This window comes from Typopeltis vanoorti, chromosome 8 (assembly GCF_054136105.1).
Source record: "Typopeltis vanoorti isolate ZY-2024b chromosome 8, IOZ_Tvanoo_1.0, whole genome shotgun sequence".
Classification (NCBI taxonomy): Eukaryota; Metazoa; Arthropoda; class Arachnida; order Uropygi; family Thelyphonidae; genus Typopeltis; species Typopeltis vanoorti.
Genome location: NC_143556.1, coordinates 122,735,852 through 122,757,337, shown reverse-complemented (window position 1 = coordinate 122,757,337; position 21,486 = coordinate 122,735,852). Strand labels below are relative to the sequence as shown.

The window sequence follows — 21,486 nt, the reverse complement described above, 5'->3', positions numbered from 1 at the left end:
AAAAAAAAAATACACAACTAAAAACTTTATTTGTGTATTTAAAAATTTATTTATCACTTTTAATTATTTTAATACAACAAAAAAAAAAAAAATATTGGAATAAAATATTTATTTCTCTATTTTGGAAAACCGAAATTAGAAAAAACAACAGATTGATTACAAATTCACAATTTTATCAGAGGTTGATTAAAAAATAAAAAAGTCAATATGAAATTTGGCATTGTTTGGACCTCGCAATATTTTCATAGTCAAGTTGATATGAAGAAGTGGCCAATCGCAGACAATCATCCAAACGATCATTTGTAATTTGGTTTCTTAATTGATTTTTTATGACGTTCATATTTGAAAAAGCGGATTCTGACAAGTATGTTGATCCGAAACACGACAGAATTTTTCGTGCAATATCAGTTAATATTGGGCATTTTTCATGTGCATACTTCCAAATGATTTCATTGTTTATTGATTTTAAATGTAAACTATTCTGAATATTTATTATCTCAAGTTCTAGTACAGCTTGGTTTATATCAAACATCCCACTAATTTTATTTGAAATTTCTGTGATGTCCAAGTTTTCTTGAAATCGATTATTGATAAGATACAATCATTTTAGTTTTATTAAAATCTTTAAATCTTGAATTTATTTCTTCCTCAACTAATTCTATTTCATGAATAAATTCCTTTAAATCATAGCATTTCTTGATTTTGTTCAAAAAATTTTAATAAATATGGGAGATGTCTAAATTCGCGGTCATTTATATTTTTCTTTAATAAAAGTAAGTATTGTTGGAAAGTTTTATTGAACTTAACATGTCAATTAAATTTTTATCTCTACCTTGTAACTCTAAATTTAAATTGCTTAATTTCGTACAGAATTCTACTAAAAATGATAAGTGTAACAGCCATCTTTTATCACTCAACTGTGGATAAATATTATAATTATTATTATTACCCCAAGACCTCATGGAGTCAAAGACTCATTTGGGAGGTCCTTTTATCACACACACATCTCATCATAGTGTGTCTTAAACACACCGAAACTCCTTGCAGACACCTTTTTCATCATATCTCCTTTTTCATCAAGAAAATTTTTATATCTTTAATTAATACAAGAAATCTTTCTAAAAATTGACTTCTGCTGAGCCAGCGAACATTACTGCACAACAGAAGTTCCCTATCATCATCTGCCTGTTATTTAAATAAAAGCCATTGCAGGGCTTTTCCTCGAATAGAATTTACAATTTGAAATGTAATATCCAAAACACCTCTTGTGTTTAATCTTTTACTACACAGTACTTGTTGGTGAATAATACAGTGGTACGTTAAAAAAATCTGGATATTTGTCATCGTCTTTACATAATGAAATGAATCCTGATTTATTACATATCATTGCAGGAGCACCACAGTAGTAATAGACAAAAGTTTAAAAAGTGGAAGTTTGTGTTGTTTCACAAATTCATCAAATGCTGAAAAAATGTCTTCTCCCCTAGTCCTTCCCAATAATGGTATAATTTTCAAAAGTTCTTCTTTACTTGAATAATCTTGAAATACCATTAACTGCGCAATATCAGCGAAGTCGTTTGATTCATCAAATTGTAATGAAAACGCAACACACTGTTGAATGTCTGATATTAAACTGGCCTGGAAACTTTTCTCCAGCAATTGGAACTACTCTTCCTTTTGGCAATTTGAAACCTTGTCTGCAGCCTAGAAGTAGTCTCTCTCTCTCTCTCTCTAGTGATGTCTCAAACTGAGAAGCTCCTTTCTGAAAGCGGGAAACTCCTCTCTCAAGCAACGTGGATCCGGGCAGTCTCTCTGACAGCAACTCTGTACTGGGCGGCCTCCTCTATGGCAGCAATTCTGGAAACGGGATCACTTCTGCTTGCTTCAGTCCCTTTTTATTAGGCCTCCTCTGAGACCTCGCATGAAGTTTTGCAACCCCCAAAGAATTGGTACGAGTCTTTCATCTTAAGTTTCAAGTTCGGCATGCCTTTTGTTCTCCTCCGCTTTCTTTTGAGTATAAGTTGCCAGCCATTGGAAAGTTGTTTGAACTCTTTCTGACTGACTTTGGAGATGTTTACACTTAGAGCCTGCAAGCCTTTCTCAGACATACAAGTTTCAATAATAATCTTTCTAATGCTGCCATGTACAGCTTCAGCAACAAAAACATTGCCTTCATTTTTAACACTCTAACATATTCTTATTAAAGCATTATATACAGTTAGCTTCAAAAGAGTTATTTACAAAAACATCTGATTCAAACTATACGAGACAAACGAAGTTTATTTTTTTACAATATTCACATGGGACTTAACCTAAGTAAAAAATCGATGTAATATGATTTGGAATATTTAATATTTAATCTACAATCGAGTTTTTACGCTTTGCTTATAATCATATTCACTCGGCTTGCTGTTTGACTTCCACTGATCCAAATTAATTAATTTACTCAGACTTATAAGAAAATTACTGATTTGACAATTTTAACGAAAAATAAATAAACAATAGCAATATACTTAAAGCGAATTAAAAATAATACAAAATAATGATAAATAAAATATTATGTTTTCAGTTTTAATTAAATTTGTAAGTAACGAGGAATACACAAGAGATAGACCAAAAATTGCTCCGCGATCAACGGGTTGAACACCCATGTTATATAGCAATCCCTTGAATAAAGCGCCCCCGATTAGTGCGTTTTTGATTAGTGCATAATTTTTTTTCGATACCCAAATTCAATTAGTGCACCTATATATATCTTAAAATTAAATGTTACAGATTTCAAAAATTTTCGATCTACACATTTTTTATGGTAACTATTTTAAAAATTACTCACCAGGATGAAATAATTTAGTTACCGATTTGAAACATTTTACAAAGTTATTTTTTAATGGCATATTACACTATTTCCATGTACACTATGTTCCAAATTTACTGCCAAAATTTATGTCATCTGCTTTACATAGCATTTTGCTGATCATATCTTGTGCAATTATTTTCCTTACTTTTTTATTTTAAATTATTTTCCTTACTTTTTTATTTTAAATTATTTTCCTAACCTTTAATCATGAGTAAAAGAATTAGTGAGCAAAAAATTAAAATGACTTGAAAAGTAGTTGCAAGTGGCATATCGGCAAGTCTGCCACCATTTAAGAACTCAATTATTAGCAATATCATAAGGGACTTTGTGGAATGCAATACTTGCAGCATGTATGCATCTCGGGAATTAGATATGTGGCTTGTGAAAGAGAGCGGAGAGCATATATGCGCAAAATGCAGGCAGTTGGAGGAAATAAGTGCATTAGAAATATCGATATCCGACTTTGTTGCTCCAGGAACGGGGAACGAATGTAGGAAGACAAGTATTGTGATAGGAGAGAATGAAAAAAAGATATAGATGAATGAGAAAATAATAGTTGATAGTGTGGAAGGTGTGAGTGACTGAAAGTTTAGGAGATGGTTTTGTTTGGGAGAGTGAATTTAGATTAAGAGTGACTGACCTGCAGAGGGAGATAGATGAGTTGAAAGAGGAGGAATGTCTTGTGAATGAGAGCAGAAGTATGAAAGATAAGATTAGGAGAATGGAAGAGATAAATGCAAGAAGAATCAGAGTAGGAGAGAAAGAGAATTTAGGGAGTATGAGTGAGAGGTATGGGGGTGCTAGAAGAGGAGAGAATGGAAACAGTAGAAGAGAGGGAATGAGAGAGAGGTATGGGAATGCTAGCAGACGAGAGGATGGAAACAGTAGGAGAGACGGAATGAGAGAGAGATATGGAAGCGCTAGAAGAGGAGAGAATGAAAACGGTAGGAGAGATGGAATGAGAGAGAGGTATGGGAATGCTAGGAGACGAGAGGATGGAAACAGTAGGAGAGACAGAATGAGAAAGGGATATGGAAGTGCTAGAAGTGGAGAAAATGGAAACAGTAGGAGAGAGGGAATGAGAGAGATGTATGGGAGAGCTAGAAGAGAAGAGAATGGAAACAGTAGGAGAGAGAGGTATGGGAATGTAGAAGAGAGAATAGCAGTAGAGGAGAGGGAATGAGAGAGACCTATGGGAATGAAAGAAGAGGAGAGAATGGAAACAACAGGAGAGAGGGAATGGTAAGAGGTATAACGTATGGCGACTCAATGATCCATGGTGTTCAAGATAGGATGCGTGAGGAGTGTTTGCCAGGAGGAACAATAGAAAGGGTGGCTATGGCAATTAAGAGAGGTAAAAGGGTGGATGAGATGATTGTGATGGTAGGAAGGAATGACTTGAGTGGTAATGTAAGTCGGGCAGTGAGAGATATGAGGTTTTTGCTTGAGACTGTACGGAAGAAAAAAAAGAGGAAAAATAGTGTGTGTGTGTTACCTAGGTATGATAATGATGAACTGAGCAGAAGAGCGGTGATATTGAATGGCATAATAGCAAGAATGTGTGACAAGAGAGGACTGGTATATGTGAACGCTTGGAGTGCGTTTGAGGAAAGAGAGGAATTGTATGTGCGAGACCATTTACATTTGAATGAGGAAGGACGTAGGCATCTGGAGAGATTGCTGTTCTGAAAGAGTCAGTGTGTCTCAGGGAGGATGATAGCAGGGGTGGCCTCTTGTGGGAATGGATACTTGGGAGAAGGGAGACAATGTCAGGTAACACTGAGCCCAGTGCAGTCTAGAAGGGATAATGCTGGGTATAGAAACAATGGCATTTATATGCTTTATACTAATGCCAGGCGTATCCGGAATAAGGGAGAGGAATTGGTGGTGCAGATAGCATTAGCCTGACCAAAAATTATTGGGATCACTGAGACGTGTTGACTGAAGGGGATATAATAATAGGAATAGAAGTCGCTGGGCATAGCATTTTTCGTCAGGATAGGAGAGGAAAGCATGGTGGTGGGGTACTGCTTATGATAAGTGATGACCTATGTCCTCTAAGAGTGCAGGCTTTGGAAGGAAGTGAGACAAATGATTTTGAGAGCATATGGTGTGAGGTAGAGATAGGCAAGACAGAATATTTAGTGGGGTGTTGCTACAGACCCAGTAGCAGGGAGGATGGGGACCAGGAGATGTATAGACAGCTAAGTTTGACAAGTGCAAGAAGAATGATTGTTATGGGAGATTTTAACTACAGTAGTATAAATTGGAGAGAGGAAGATGCATGTAGCAATAGTGATATGGAATTTCTAGAATTCTCGGGGGACAAATTTCTTAGGCAACATGTAACAGAGGGAACAAGAGGTTCGAGAGTTTTGGATTTGGTTATAGCATCAGAAGAGTTGATAATAACTGAGATAACATTTCTCCCACCAGTTGGAGAGAGTGACCATATGGTTTTGACATGGAAAATGAATAGACATGCAGGAGTATCAAAGAGACGGGAACTTATGTGGAATTATAATGTAGGTGAATATAATAGTCTTAGACGTCAACTTCGGGAAGTTTTATGAAGGGAGGAATTGGAAGGCCGGGATATCATTAGTGCGTGGGAAATTGTGAAAGAATATTTGTTAGCAGCAATGGTAAGGTGCATACCACGAGTGAAGAAGAGGACACAATTTGGAGTAAAGTGGATGACAAACGATATTAAACAGGAATTGCATGTGAAAAAGAGGCTATGGAAGAGATATAAGGAGACAGGTGAAGAGAGGATGCGTGAAGAATATAAGACACAGGCCAGAAGAGTGACTAGTGTGGTAAGGAAAGTGAAAATGGAATATGAGAGGAGATTGGCCCTAAGATCCAAAGAAAATCCTAGGGAATTTTTTAGCTATGTGGCCAGTAGGAGGAGAAATGACTGTGGAAGAATGATATTGTGGGATAAAAATGGGAATAGAGTGACTGATGCAGAGGACATAGTGGAATTGTTCAATGACCACTTTATTGGAGTATTTCATCCTGGAAGAGTCAGTTTTAATGCTAGAGGGATAGGGCAGGTTCAAGGTTTAGAGGTACAGGAGAAGAGTGTGTTTCAGATACTGAGAACTCTGGATGTCAATTAAGCTTTTGGACTGGATGGTATTTCACCACGAGTTTTGAGAGAATGTGATAAGGAATTTACAGTGCCTTTAACCTGGCTTTTCAACGAAAGTCTGGCTTCGGCAAAGGTGCCCAGGGAATGGAAGGAAGGTAAGATAGTGCCATTGCATAAGGGTGGTAACAGATTGAAAGTGTCTAATTATAGACCAGTCTGTGTGTCATCAGTAGTTGTTAAGATCTTGGAGAAAGTAGTGAGGGACTGTATACAGCACTGTATATGGGCAGATGAGGGTAATGTTATCTGTGAAAGTCAAAATGGATTTGTGAAAGGGTGCTCTTGTTTTAGCAATATGCTAGCCTTTTATAATAAAGTTACAAGAACATTAGATGAGGGAAATGCATATCCTGCAATTTTCTTAGACTTAGCAAAGGCATTTGACAGGGTGCCACATGATAAGCTGATTTTTAAGTTGTAACACATGGGTCTGGATGTCAGATTGGTCAACTGGATTCAGGATTGGCTATCTGATAGGTATCAGAGAGTTGTGTATGGTGGAGTAGTTTCAAGGAGACAGAAGGTTACAAGTGGAGTCCCACAGGGATCAGTACTAGGACCTATATTGTTTAACCTTTATATCAATGACATTGCCAGCGGATTGCAAGGGGATATTCAGTTGTTTGCAGATGATGCAAAGCTGGGAAGGATTATTAGTAATAGTGCAGATGTGGTAGCCCTGCAAGAGGATTTGAAAAAGCTAGATAGATGGGCAAATGAATGGGGTTCAGTTTAATGCAGCAAAATGTAAGGTCTTGAGGTTTGTAGAAACATCGATGGGATGCTGCATACTCTATGGGAGGAGTTATACTGGAGGAAGTTGGGGAGACTAGAGATCTGGGGTTGATGATTGATAGAAACCTGAAGTTTAGGGGACATATTGCAAAGGTGGTGAAGGTAACACAGAGGATTGCAGCAATTATGAGAAGGACACTGACCTGCAGAGATAAGAGGGTGATCATTCCGTTGTATAAGTCTCTGATCAGACCACACTTGGATTATTGTTCTCAGATTTGGTCCCCAGGATTTGAATGGGATAAATTAACTATGGAAAAGTTACAAAGACGGATGACAAAGATTGTCTCAGGACTGTACAAGGATAGTTATGAGAATCGGCTGAGGGAATGTGGACTGCAGAGTTTGGTGGATAGAAGAAGGAGAGGTGATATGATTGAGACTTTTACACTGTTGAGAGGTGGTTACAGGGTTGACACTGGGGAGTTCTTTCACTTGGTTGAACAGCGGGAAGGCGTGATGACAAGAGGCCATCCCGGGAAGTTACGAAAGGAAACTGTGAGCAAGAAGGTGAGGAGTGGTTTCTTTGCATGGAGGGTGGTTGAGCCGTGGAATGCATTGCCTGATAGAGTGGTGAGGGCGAGAACAGTCAATGAGCTTAAGGAGTGGTATGATAGATTTTGTGTTTCTTGGGGGGGGCATCCCCCTCGATGAGTCTTGACAGACTTTATGTTCTTAGGAATTACCTCCCACGATGAGTCTTTTCACTCCATGGAGGCCTGAATAATAATAATAATAATAATAATAATAATAAAGTAATCTGATTGGAAGAAAAACTTGGAATAATAAAGAAAAATGAACAAGGCGAGTCCAGAGCAAAGATAGGACAAGAACACAAACAATGGGTGAATCAACTGCTGAATACAAAGAGAAAAGTAAGGCTACTTCAAGTTTATCATGCATGCACTCGAAATCAAAGTATTATAATGACTGAATTAGAGAGTCTTATTTTTACATGGATCGAAGATTATAACAAAAAATGGATCCCGCTAAACACTGGTCTTATTAAATCAAAAGCATTGTCTTTTTGTAACTTGGAAAGAAAGGGCTATCAATGATGGAAAAGAAGAAGAATTCCACGTTAGTGGTGGGTGATTTGAATGTTTCAAAAAGAGAAATAGCCTACAGAATGTTCTAATCGCAGGCAAAACTGCAAGTGCAGATAAGTAGACATGCAGAGATTTTGAAGAAAATTGTGTAAGAAGGGGACTATTGAGATCAACAAATATTTAATGTCGATGAAACCGGTCTTTTTTTGGAAGCGAATGCTTTCCAAGAATTTTCTAGCCAAATCAGAAAATCTCAGCCTGGTTATGAAGTCACAAAGTCGAATGAAATTACTGCTAGCAATATGTGAGCCATTTGGAAGCAGATTCTTCGAGATTGTGCAAATGATTTTAGAGGCTTTTCAAATGAATCTAAACTAATTAAATCTCATTCTGAGAAGTTGAGTGATTTCGACCTGCTAAATTTAGATGCACAGTGGGATGATCCTGAAGAATAAGTAGAAAATTTAATCAGTGACAAATTGTTTCACAGAAACAATTTGAAAATAGTTTTTGTATAATCAAAGTTTTTAAACAGCGATGCTTAGAGAATGACCCAAGTGAAGAGAGAACCAGTAAAATTTGCAGAAGAGGAAATAGGGCCATACTGTCAGTTGTATGAAATAAATAAACAGAATGCTGGCCAAACTACGTTAGCTCAATTCTTTGTTAAGAAGCAGAATAATAAATTTATATTATGAATATATTTTCTTGTCTTTTAGCTTCATGATTTTCCTTTAACTAGGCCCAGAGACATACCCTAATTCTTTTATAAAAAAAATTCAGGGTGAAAAAAGAAATCTGAGGAATGAATTATATATTTTCCCATAGGTTATTATATTCGATGAATGCACCTGTTTTAAAGAACGCATTAGGTGCATTAATCGAGGGATTGCTGTATATATATATATATATATATATATTTTTTTTTTTTTTTTTTCTTTTAGTTAGGAAATTTATTGACCTTTTCAGTTATCTTACATTAACTACTTAGGTGGAGCCTTTCGGAATTGTCAGTTATTGTTTAAATAGCTTTATAAATGTACTGAAGAAGCCTGTGATACTCATTTGAAAAATATACTAATAAATAATATGTTATGTGAGTTAATTCCATTTTTATAATTTTTAATCTGTATATAATATTTCAGACATTTCTGCCACATATATATTTACATTTAAAGGAAACGTCTTGTTTCACTTAACAGATTTGTATAGTAAATAAATTTATTCTAAGAGTGAACTCATGTTATATTTTGAAATAGATATAATTTATTTATTTTATTTTCAAATATGTGAATTTCATATTTATATTTCTTGCAAAAAAAAAAAAAAAAATCCAGGTAAAACAGTATACTTTGAGTTAAGCTAAAGATTACTTTGTAACCTTCTACAATTCTGCAGTTCTTTTGGCTCTGTAACTTCCATTAAGGAATTCATTCTAGAGTAATGTAATCATTGATAAAGAAAGAAATTAACCTATTTACTATAAAAAATGATGCAGGAAAAAAAAATAATGCTGGATTTAATATCCACGTGATTGTTATAAAATCCACCTATGTTTCTTGTCATTGAAAAATTTGAGATTGGTTCATATAATACACAAACCACTTTTCAATACGTTGAAAGCTTATTTTTCACGGTTAGACTATAATAAATTTAGCTTAATCCTTTATCCCAGTGAGAGCAAACAAAGTTTGTGTCTGAAAATATCTTCAGGACTGAATATAGTGTTGTACTATCTTACCTGGGTAAGTAGTACAACATCAGGGCAACTTGTAGCAAAGGTTGAGCAAGCTACCAACACTCCTATCCATATCTCCCATAATGCAAAACACATCTGCTTGTGGATATGTATACTGTTATGCATTAAGGGATTGGCCACTGCCCAGACTAGTTTCAACCTTTATTGAGGTCTCGTAAGTAGGAACCAGGCCCAGAGTTGGAGATACCAGGCAGAAGCAGTAGCAAGGTCATCTTTACCTATAGGAGTTGCCAAAAGATTTGCCACATTTTTTTATTAAATTACTCTGGATTTAGAGAAAGATGTTGAAAGTTTATTTTTCACTAGGTTAGACAATAATAATAAATTTAGTTTGATCCATTATCCCAGTGAGAGCAAACAAGTTTGCGTCTGAAAATATCTTCAGGACTGAATATAGTGTTGTACTATCTTACCTGGTAAGTAGTATACTACAACACCGGAGCAACTCGTAGTAAAGGTGGAGCAAGCTACCAATACTCCTATCCCAGTATCTCCCATAATGCAAAACACATCTCCTTGTGGATATGTATACTGTTATGCATTAAGAGAAGGGCCACTACCCAGACTAGTTTTGACCTTTACTGAGGTCTCTTCAGTGGGAGCCAGGCCCAGAGTTGGAGATGCCAGGCAGAAGCAGTAGCAAGGTCATCTTTACCTATAGGAGTTGCCAAAAGGTTTGCCACATTTTTTTATGAAATTACTCTGGATTTAGAGAAAGATGTTGAAAGTTTATTTTTCACTAGGTTATTTTTCACAAATTTATTATAGTCTAACCTAGTGAAAAATAAACTTTCAACATCTATCTCTAAATCCAGAGTAATTTAATAAAAAAAAAAAGGTGGCAAACCTTTTGGCAACTCCTATAGGTAAAGATGACCTTTCTACTGCTTCTGCCTGATATCTCCAACTCTGGGCCTGGCTCCCACTGAAGAGACCTCAATAAAGGCCGAAACTAGTCTGGATAGTGGCCAATCCCTTAATGAATAACAGTATACATATCCACAAGGAGATGTGTTTTGCATTATGGGAGATACTGGGATAGGAATGTTGGTATCTTGCTCCACCTTTGCTACGAGTTACCCTAGTGTTTTACTACTTACCCAGGTAAGATAGTACAACACTATATTCAGTCCTGAAGATATTTTCAGGCGCAAACTTTGTTTGCTCTCATTGGGATACAGGATTAAACTAAATTCATTATACTTTACAATACGATCTACTTCAGCCAGTATGGAGGTTATCGTTGGTGTGAGTACGATGTGGGACCAGGTATCATTCAAATCCAATGTGAACAAGTACCTTCTTTCACAACCCACACATGGTATTAATGTACTATAGGTCGATCTACCAACCTCTGGTGTATGGGCTTAACATAAAAAAAAAAAAAAAAAAAAAAAAGATCACTGGGTATTTGCCACACCTGTACATCTGTTTGGTAAAGAATGTAGCATAATTTGCCACTCTATAACACAGCTTTCCAAGCTTCAACGTCCCACTGTACATGCTTTTTGCATCACTGAAGATGATGCTGCATGTCTGTTCGGGTAATGTGGGGCAAACATATTGTAGTCCTACTAGGAAACCCATGTTGTGAGCCTTGGTTCTGAATGTTTTTGTGTAGATTTGTGTTCAGTCAATGCCCAGAAATCTGTGTTCAATGTGTTGGCTGACGAATGGCAGTTTTTACATATTACCTTTTGTAGCATAACACCCTACAGCAGTCGCATTCGGTGAGTGTGGTGGGTCGTTCATTGTGGGTAGCACTTGCAGTTGATTATCTGCACTTCATCTCAGTATGGTATCACTGATATTTTTAACCTCGGATGGCCTAATATGCCAACAATTTGTTTAACACATAGACCTGCAACATGACATCCTATCACAATGGCTCTTTCAAATTCTCTCAGTTCTCATTTTGCAGTCATTTCACCCAGACACAAATGCATTGACTTCGGAGCATTCTTCCAATTTATACCGGCTAAAAACACATGGCTTGTAACATGGCGCAATGCACCTTGCTCATGAGGCATCCATTTCCTTCTTTCCCAGCAGTGCATAATAAGATACTTTTTTTTATGCTTTCATGGAAATTACCTGAACTGAGTTATTATTATTATTATTATTATTCAGGCATCCATGGAGACAAAAGACTCATCGTGGGAGGTCCTTCCTAAGAACATAAAGTCTGCCAAGACTCATCGAGGGGAGGTCCCCCATAAGAAACACAAAGTCTATCATACCACTCTTTAAACTCGTTGACCGTTTTCGCTCCCACCACTCCATCAGGCAATGCATTCCACGGATCAACCACCCTCCACGCAAAGAAACCACTCCTTACCCTCTTGCTCACAGTCTCCTTTCGTAACTTCAAGGGATGGCGCCTCTTGTCATCACTCCTTCCCACTGTTCAACCAAGCGAAAGAACTCCCCAGTGTCAACCCTGTAACCACCTCTCAACAGTTTAAAAGTCTCACTCATATCACCTCTCCTTCTTCTATCCACCAAACTCTGTAGTCCCCATTCCCTCAGCCGATCCTCATAACTATGCTTGTACAGTCCTGAAACCATCTTTGTCATCCGTCTTTGTATCCTTTCCACAGTTAATTTATCCCCTTTAAATCCTGGGGACCAAATCTGAGAACAATAGTCCAAGTGTGGTCTGATCAGAGACTTATACAACGGAATGATAACCCTCTTATCTCTGCAGGTCAGTGTCCTTCTCATAATTGCAGCAATCCTCTGTGTTACCTTCACCACTTTTGCAACATGCCCAATAAACTTCAAGTTTCTATCAATCATCAACCCAATATTTCTTGTCTCCCATACTTCCTCCAGTATAACTCCTCCCATAGAGCAAGCAGCATCCCATCGATGTTTCTCCAAACCTCAAGACCTTACATTTTGCTGCATTAAACTGAACCCCATTCATTTGCCCATCTATCTAGCTTAATTAAATCCTCTTGCAGGGCTACAACATGTACACTATTACTAATAATCCTTCCCAGCTTTGCACCATCCACAAACAACTGAATATCCCCTTGCAATCCACTGACAATGTCATTGATATAAAGGTTAAACAATATAGGTCCTAGTACTGAGGCCTGTGGGACCCCACTTGTAACCTTCTGCCTCCTTGAAACTGCTCTACCATACACAACTCTCTGATACCTATCAGACGGCCAATCCTGAATCCAGTTGACCAATCTGACATCCAGACCCATGTGCTGCAACTTAAATATCAGCTTATCATGTGGCACCCTGTCAAATGCCTTCGCTGTCTAAGAAAATTGCAGTATATGCCTTTCCCTCATCTAATGTTCTTGTAACTTTATTATAAAAGTCTAGAATATTGCTAAAACAAGAGCGCCCCTTCACAAATCCATGTTGACTCTCAGAGATAACCTTACCCTCATCTGCCCAATGCTGTATACGGTCCCTCACTACTTTCTCCAAAATCTTAACAACCACTGATGACACACAGACTGGCCTATAATTAGACACTTCCAGTCTGTTACCACCCTTATGCAATGGCACTATCCTACCTTCCTTCCATTCCCTGGGCACCTTTGCCGAAGCCAGCCTTCAATGAAAAGCCAGGTTAAAGGCACTGTCAGTTCACTAGCACATTCTCTCAAAACTCGTAGTGAAATACCATCCAGTCCCACAGCTTTACTGACATCCAGAGTACTCAGTGTCTGAAACACACTCTCCTCCTGTACCTCTAAACCTAGAACCAGCCCTATCCCTGTAGCATTAAAACTGACTCCTCTAGGATGAAATACTCCAATAAAGTGTTCATTGAGCAATTCCACTATGACCTCTGCATCAGTCGCTCTAGTCCCATTTTTATCCCACAATATCATTCTTCCACAGTCATTTCTCCTCCTACCACATAGATAAAAAATTCCCTAGGATTTTCTTTGGATCTTAGGGCCAGTCTCCTCTCATATTCCAGTTTCGCTTTCCTTACCACACTAGTCACTCTTCTGGCCTGTGTCCTATATTCTTCATGCATCTTCTCTTCACCTGTCTCCTTATATCCTTCCACAGCCTCTTTTTCGCATGCAATTCCTGTTTAATATTGTTTGTCATCCACTTTACTCCAAATTGTGTCCTCTTCTTCACTCGTGGTATACAACTTACCATTGCTGCTAACAAATATTCTTTCACAATTTCCCACGCACTAATGATATCCCGGCCTTCCAATTCCTCCCTCCATGAAACTTCCTGAAGTTGACGTCTAAGACTATTATAATCAACTACATTATAATTCCACATAAGTTCCCGTCTCTTTGATACTCCTGCATGTCTATTCATTTTCCATTTCAAAATCATATGGTCACTCTCTCCAACTGGTGGGAGAGATGTCAACTCAGTTATTATCAACTCTTCTGATGCTATAACCAAATCCAAAACTCTCGAACCTCTTGTTCCCTCTGTTACATGTTGCCTAAGACATTTGTCCCTCAAGAATTCTAGAAATTCCATATCACTATTGCTACATGCATCTTCCTCTCTCCAATTTATACTACTGTAGTTAAAATCTCCCATAACAATCATTCTTCTTGCACTTGTCAAACTTAGCTGTCTAAACATCTCCTGGTCCCCATCCTCCGTGCTACTGGGTCTGTAGCAACACCCCACTAAATATCCTGTCTTGCCTATCTCTACCTCACACCATATGCTCCCAAAATCATTTGTCTCACTTCTTTCCAAAGCCTCCACTCTTAGAGGGCATAGGTCATCACTTATCATAAGCAGTACCCCACCACCACGCTTTCCCCTCCTATCCTGACGAAAAATGCTATACCCAGCGACTTCTATTCCTGTTATTATATCTCCTTCTGTCAACCACGTCTCAGTGATCCCAATAATTTTTGGCCAGGCTAATGCTATCTGCGCCACCAATTCCTCTGCCTTATTCCGGATACTCCTAGCATTAGTATAAAATTACCTGAACTGAGTTGCTTTATTGATTTTGGCTAGATAAAGATATTTGTCCATCAAATGAATAATTAAAAATGATAGTATATGCATTTTTTCCCGTTTCTTGCTCTTAATTTTTTCTCGCTGGGCTGGCTGAACGAGTGGTTAGCGTATCCGCTCTCCAGCCAAAATGCTGCGGGTTCGAATCCTGCCATGGGCATGAATGTTTGTGATTGTCTGTGAAAATACTAGTAGTGGTGGTCGTCGAAAGATGGCGTTGGTGTAGATGATGAAGGTAGTTGATGTTGATGGAGTGGTGGAGACGGAGAGTTGTAGAGTAGGTGCCATCCCTCGATGAGTCTTTGGACTCCCTGGAGGTGTAATGAAATAATAGTAATAATAATATCATTTGTTTATATCTCTGAAAATGGAACTTAATAAGGCACTTGGTAAATCTAAGGATGAGTGATTTATACCAGCAAAGATTGGTCAATTGGTAGAGCCTCTGCTACTAATGGCTCTCAAAAAAGTTAAACAAGTTTCAGTGTGGTTAGTAGTTGGAACGGAGGATCAATCGTTCGATGCTGTTGGCACACTCTCCCTCGATGAGTCTTTGGACTCTCTGGAGCTGTCACATAATAATAATAATAATACTCAACAAGAGATTAATTAAGTGTCATAGCTTTTCACATAGCTGGGAGACACCCACTCCAGCCAACAATGAATAATTTCAGGTGTGGTTTCCCATGGTAACCTAAGATACTGCATTAGCACTCTAGTAAGACTCCAACCTTTTCTCCAGACCATGGGGAAGGAGATTTACTGCAACACCACTGATCTTGCAGTTGAGTCTATTAACCAACTGATCCTGCCTGGTCATCCACAGTGCAACCCATCCTATCAAAGTAGTACATGTATGCTACTGGATCTCCCCCACCTTCTGGATGCTCACAGGTTGCAGTACATAGCAAACATGACAGCAGGACTTAGGATCCTAATGTTGGTGGTAAGCAAAAAATATGGAAAAAAAGATCAGAAATAAGAGGAAGAATGAAAGGGTTAAGTGCCACTACTAAGAGGTCCTGCCATAACAATCACCTGTCTCATACAGAGGGGAAAATGCAGTGATGTGAATGAGAATGTTGATAGAAGAGAATATGAGTACAGAAGTGGTGAGATTGAAGAGCAAAGCAAGGTTATCTGGAAGAGAAATTGAGTGAACTAAAGAGTCAGATAGATAAGAGCAACAGAAAATACAGGAATAAACAAAGGGTACCAGAGAATGTGAGCATTAAGGTAGCCTTGCATAATGATGAAGTAATCGAAGGTGTGGGGGAAGTCACATGTGATGCTTGAAATGCTCACTCCAGCAAACAATGAATGATTTCCGGTGTGGATTGTAATGGTACTCCAGGTACTGCACTAGCATAGGTAAAATAAGAACGCTAACTAAGATTGCTGTTAAGGAATGAACATATGATGTGTCACAGAAAAAGGGATATGAGAACTCTTTAAGAAACAGAAGAGTGGGCAATTTGGAATTATGGTTGAAGAAATTAATGTGATGAGATTAGTGTGTTGTCCCTTTATTATTATTTTTATTATTATTATTATTCAGGCCCCCATGGAGTCAAAAGACTCGTTGCAGGAGGTCCTTTCTGAGAAAACACAGAGTCTATCAAGACTCATCATGGGCGGACCCTCCTAGGAAACACAAAGTCTATCATACCACTCCTTAAACTCATTGACCGTTCTCGCTCTCATCACTCTATCAGGCAATACATTCTATGGTTCAACCACCCTCCATGCAAAGAAACCACTCCTCACCCTCTTGCTCACAGTTTCCTTTGGTAACTTCCAGGGATGGCCCACTTGTCATCACTCCTTCCTGCTGTTCAAAGAAGTGAAAGAACTCCCTAGTGTCAACCCTGTAACAAACTAACTATGTGCATTGTCTGGTCAGTTTGTCTTTGGTGGATGAAAAACCATGCCACCTCTGTATGAAATCACTAATTCACATTTAGTTTTGCATTATCTTGTCTGGTTGGCAGAGTGGACAGTATCTTTGCTATTCAATCTGAATGTTCAGATCCCACTTGGCATAGATGTTTATGAATGTATTTTCGGTGATATGAAAATCGTCACTAGATATGAGCCTCTAGATTATCTAATCCTTAACTAAGCCATAATACTGCTGTATGATAAGTTTATAACCTTTCACAGGATAAAGGATCACAATATTAAAATTAATGATATCAAGAAATTATATACTTGGTTTAATCCATTATCCAAGTGTAAGCAAACAAAGTTTGCACCTGAAGTATCTTTCAGGAATGGGGCAAATCGTGGGAAAGGTGGTATGACTTCACATCACTTGCCTTAGTATCCCATAATGCAAAGCACATCTCCTTGCAGACATCTATAATTTTATATAGATGTTATATAGATATAAAGTTGAAGTAATGCAGAAGTCATATTTTCCTATATGAGTTGCCAAAAGGTGTCACACCTTATTATTAAAATACCTGGATTAGAGATAGATAGTTGTTAAAAGTTTTTCTCTTGGTTACATTATAAATTAAAGATACCAAGAAATTATATACTTGGTTTAATCCATTATCCAAGTGTAATAACTTTTGCATTATTTCAACCTTGGTATCTCACCTCTGCGTCTAGCTCCCACTAACGAGACCTCAATAAAGGTCGAAACCGGTCTGGGTAGTGGCCCTTCCCATAACGGTAAGGATATGTGCTTTGCATTATGGGGTACTAAGGCAAGTGATGTGAAGCGCATTTCTCACCTTTGCCACAAGTTGCCCCAGTCCTGAAAGATACTCCAGGTGCAAATATTGTTTCCTTACACTTAGATAATGGATAAAACCAAGTATATAATTTATTGGTATCTTTAATTTATAATATAACCAAGAGAAAACCTTTCAACAAGGATCACCATATTATTGTTATTATTATTATATTTCTGCTATAAAAGAGAGAGAGAGAGAGAGAGAGAGAGAGAGAGAGTCACTTAAGAGATTTATGGCATAATAACTATGTGAATATGGGTATTAACAACCAAACAGAAAATGTTTCTATATCCACATGACTTGCAGTTTGCAGACGTACGTATGTTATTACTCAGGCTTCCATGGAATCAAGAGACTCATCGCAGGAGGTCCTTAATAGGAAACACAAAGTCTGTCATACCACTGGTTGAAGTCATTGACTGTTCTTGCTCTCTCCACTCTATCAGCCAATGCATTTCTCAGTTCCACCAACTTCCATGAAAAGAAACTACTCCTCACTCTCTTGTTCACAGCTTCCTTTTGTAATTTCCAGGGATGGCCCCTTGTCATCACTCCTTCCCGATACTCCACCAAGTGAAAGAACAGTGTTCACCCTGCAACTGCCTCTCAACAGTTTAAAAGTCTCGATCATATCACCTCTCCTTCTTCTATCCACCAAACTCTGAAGTCCACATTCCCTCAGCTGATCCTCATAATTAACATTGTACAGTGATGAGACCATCTTTCTTATCTGCCTCTGCACACTTTCCACATCCCCTTCAAATCCTGAGGACCAAATTTGAGAAAAAAGTCTACCCTTACATTATTGTTCTCAAATTTGGTCTGATCATGTTCTTATACAACAGAATGATAACTCTTCCATCTCTGCAGGTCAGCATCTTTCTCAGTATTGCAGCAATCCTCTGGGTTACCTTCACCACCTTTGCAATATACCCCATGAATTTCAGTTTTCTATTGATCATCACCCCCAGATCTCTTGTCTCCCCTACTTTCTCCAGTACAACTCCTCCAATCAAGTATGCAGCCTACCATTGATGTATGCCAAACTTAAAGACTTTACATTTTGCTGCATTAAACCTACACTCACATTCATTTGCATATCTCTCTAGTTTATTCAAATCCTTATGCAGGGCCGCCACATCTGTACTATTACTAATAACCCTTAGCAGCTTCACATCATCTGCAAACAACAGAATATCCCCTTGCAATTCATTGACATAAAGGTTAAACAGTAGAGGGTCCAGTATTGAGCATCGTGGAACAACACTTGTAACCCTCTGCTTCCTTGATATTGCCTCACAATACACAACTCTCTGATACCTATCACACAGCCAATCCTGAATCCATTTGACTAATCCAACATTTAAACCCATGTGCTGTAACTTAAATATCAGCTTATTATTATTATTATTATTATTATTATGGGCAGCTCCAAAGAGTCCTTAGACTCATCGAGGGAGGCCCAACATCATGTCAAGAACAAGTATTCAACATTCGCACAGTATCTATCATACTTCACCTTGAACTCATTTACAGTCATGGCGCCCACAACAGACTCTGGCAGCTTATTCCACTCATTTACCACTCTCCAAGTAAAAAACCTAGCTCTAACACACTTGCTAACCACATTCTTACCAAGCTTCCATGGATGGCCCCTAGTACTCCCACTACCAGTCCTATTCTCAAAAATATCTTCGGAATTAATCTTATAGAAACCCTTCAGTAATTTGAATGTCTCAATCATATCACCCCCCTTTTCCGCCTATCAATCAATTTCTGCAGCCCACAAATCTTCAACCTGCTCTCATAAGGTTCATTCCATAGGCCTGCTATTATCTTGGTCACTCGTCTCTGGATCCTCTCCACCTCCTCCCTATCGAGAAGAAACACTGGCGCCCATATCTGGGCACAGTAGTCTAGATGGGGTCTTATCAAGGCTTGATACAGAAGAAGAACAATAACCTGTTTGTTTCTGCTCATTAAAGTGTTTTTCAGCAACCAAGTGATTTGGTGAGCTGATTTTGCCACTTTTGTGATGTGCCCCCTAAACTTCAACTCCCTATCCACCAACACTCCCAAATCCTTGCCTTGTCAATCTCCTGGAGTACAGATCCACCAATGTGATATACTGCTGCTAATTTTTTCCCCCAAAATGCAAAACTTTACATTTTTTCACATTAAATTGACATTCATTCTCCTTAACCCAATCCTCCAAACTATCCAACTCATCCTGCAAAATTTTGACGTCCTGAGCATTCACTATTGCTCTACCTAACTTTGCATCATCCGTAAACAGATGCACAGTTCCTCTCAGATCCTTTCCTATATCGTTAATGAACAAATTAAACAGTACTGGTTCAAGAACAGAACCTTGTGGCAGACCACTAGTCACAGGCCGTCTTTTGGACTCTACTCCTGAATAAACCACTCTCTGATATCTCTCCATCAACCACCCTCCTATCCATCTCACCAACCCTATATCCATGCTAGAATTTAATGATTAGAATTTCATGTGGTATCCTATCAAACGCTTTGGCAAGGTCCAGTAGAATCACTGTAAACCCGTTACCCTTATTCAGTTAAGCTGTCACTTAAGACGAACACGAGCAAGTTACTGAGGCATGATCTACCCTTCACAAAATCATGCTGTCCCCCATACAGTATTCCATTTTGATCTATCCAATCTTGTAATTTCCTCTTGACTATTTTCTTAAACATTGACAACAATTTCTGATATGCTGATCGGCCGGTAATTTTCCACTGCATAAAGTGGAAAATAGTTCCACTTTATGCAGTGGAACTATTTTCCCCTCTTTCCACCCCCTTGGGACTAAACCAGACCCAAGACTCAAATTAAACAAAATGGTCGAAGGCACTGACAATTCTTTAGCCGCTTCTTGTACGACACGATCTGGTATACCATCCAATCCCGCAGATGAATTTACATTGAGGTTTTGTAAAATACTATTCACCTCCACTTCATTCATCAAAATTCCGGTATAAGGGGTTGGTTCTTCCATTTCTGCAATGTCACCACCTCGATACTTGCAAAGTGCTCTCTCAGTAATTCTACTATATCAAATGATTCGGTTAACTCCCTACCATTGGCATTCTTTAAAATCAATCTGCCGTATAATTTTTTCTTTTACTTGCAACATATCGAAAAAACTGTTTGGGATTCTCTTTAGCCTGCATGGCTATAGTTTTTTCATAATCTGCTTTTGCTTTTCTTACCACACTTGTTACCCTTCTTGCCTGGGCTTTATACCATTCGTGTGCCTGCAGGTCACCTTTCTCATTAAATACCCTCCACAGTTGTTCCATTTTTTTGCAGCTCAAGCTTAGTGGTGTTATTCATCCATTTAATCCCTACCTGATTTATTATTTGGACTCTAGGTATACAGTCAGCCATTGCCTCCTGCAAACACTTATTAACCACTTCCCATGCGCTATCAACATCCAGCCCTTGCAGTTTTACATGCCATGGGACTGAACCAATCGAACTCATAAGCTGTCATACTTATCAGCATGGTAATTCCACATGTACCCTGTCTTAATTGTAAATTAAATACCTTTAGCCACCTCCCAAGTCAAGTCCCTATTATAACTCTCACCAATTGGTGGCAATGTGGTCATATTCGTTACAGTTAAATCCTGAGATGCAATTACTAGGTCAAACACTCTCTGACCACTAGTATTTTCCATTACATGCTGTCGCAGATAGTTATCCCTTAATGATTGCATAAAATTCAATTCCTTCCTCCCATGTGTCCTCTCTTCCCTCCAATCAATGCTACCATAGTTGAAATCTCCCATAATCATTACCCACCTTCCACTCATTTCTTCTATTTGCTTATGCATACTATCTCCACCATCTATTCCATCGCCTGGTCTATAGCTGCACCCAATTGAAGTTTGTTCTCCTAGCCTCAATCTCACGCCAAATGGCCTCAAATGTGCTCTTTTCTCTATCCTGCCACTTCTATTCTCCTTGGCTGCAGCTCATCAGCTATCATCAACAATACTCCTTCCCCATTTTATTCTCCCTGTCATTCCTGAACACACTATACCCCTCACATTCAATCCCACTAGCTATATCATCTTCAGTCAGCCATGTTTCACTAATGCCAATAACCTGT

At 38.3% G+C, this 21,486-nt stretch overlaps 1 protein-coding gene across 1 annotated transcript in view; it reads right to left on the bottom strand.

The window, feature by feature from the left end:
• Cubn (Cubilin) overlaps positions 1-21,486 on the bottom strand; it is a 2,223,842-nt gene that overhangs the window by 109,845 nt on the left and 2,092,511 nt on the right. The gene's annotated exons all lie outside the window — the stretch shown is intronic.